Genomic DNA, 1,547 nt, shown 5'->3' on the forward strand with positions numbered 1-1,547 from the left:
GAGGCTATTTGAGCCACTTCCCCGACGGCAACTCGGATGGTAATCTTGGGCATAGCATTTCACCAAATCACCTCATTCTTTGGGGCACACGTGAGGAACACAAATGCGAACAAGCCTGAATGGTCCCCAGGACTATATGCGAATGAAAACTCACACCCCAGAAGTGACTCGAACCCATACTCCCAGAAGCAACGCAACTGGTAACTACAGGGCGCCTTAATCCGCTTGACCATCACGGCCGTCAAAAGGAAGTGATAGCCGAGGCTATTTGAGCCACTTCCCCGACGGCAACTCGGATGGTAATCTTGGGCATAGCATTTCACCAAATCACCTCATTCTTTGGGGCACACGTGAGGAACACAAATGCGAACAAGCCTGAATGGTCCCCATGACTATATGCGAATGAAAACTCACACCCCAGAAGTGACTCGAACCCATACTCCCAGAAGCAACGCAACTGGTAACTACAGGGCGCCTTAATCCGCTTGACCATCACGGCCGTCATGCTTCTGGGAGTATGGGTTCGAGTCACTTCTGGGGTGTGAGTTTTCATTCGCATATAGTCCTGGGGACCATTCAGGCTTGTTCGCATTTGTGTTCCTCACGTGTGCCCCAAAGAATGAGGTGATTTGGTGAAATGCTATGCCCAAGATTACCATCCGAGTTGCCGTCGGGGAAGTGGCTCAAATAGCCTCGGCTATCACTTCCTTTTGACGGCCGTAATGGTCAAGCGGATTAAGGCGCCCTGTAGTTACCAGTTGCGTTGCTTCTGGGAGTATGGGTTCGAGTCACTTCTGGGGTGTGAGTTTTCATTCGCATATAGTCCTGGGGACCATTCAGGCTTGTTCGCATTTGTGTTCCTCACGTGTGCCCCAAAGAATGAGGTGATTTGGTGAAATGCTATGCCCAAGATTACCATCCGAGTTGCCGTCGGGGAAGTGGCTCAAATAGCCTCGGCTATCACTTTCTTTTGACGGCCGTGATGGTCAAGCGGATTAAGGCGCCCTGTAGTTACCAGTTGCGTTGCTTCTGGGAGTATGGGTTCGAGTCACTTCTGGGGTGTGAGTTTTCATTCATATATATATATATATGGATATATATATATATATATATATATATATATATATATATATATATATATATATATATGGATATATATATATATATATATATATATATATATATATATATATATATATATATATATATATATATATATATATATATATATATCCATGCGAAAAATTCACAGAGAAATGGAAAATTGAGAGATGAACGTTTCGGCCGTTCTGGGCTTTTGTCAACACCTGACTGAAAGAAATCACAAAGGAAGAGTGGAGGCAGACACTAGACCCTGACCACCATCTCCTTGGGAAAGAATTAACCAAAAAAGGTATAGATTAGCTTAAGAGTGGTCAGAAGGACTTAAGCGGTAAGAAAAAGAGATTAAAGAAAAAGCCTCATTGAACCTACATAAAATATTAATATAATATTGTTATGAGACAATGTAACTCTCCCTATCATAGTTTTTTTTTAAACTGTTGTGC

The sequence above is a fragment of the Procambarus clarkii genome, chromosome 32, assembly GCF_040958095.1.
Source record: "Procambarus clarkii isolate CNS0578487 chromosome 32, FALCON_Pclarkii_2.0, whole genome shotgun sequence".
NCBI lineage: Eukaryota > Metazoa > Arthropoda > Malacostraca > Decapoda > Cambaridae > Procambarus > Procambarus clarkii.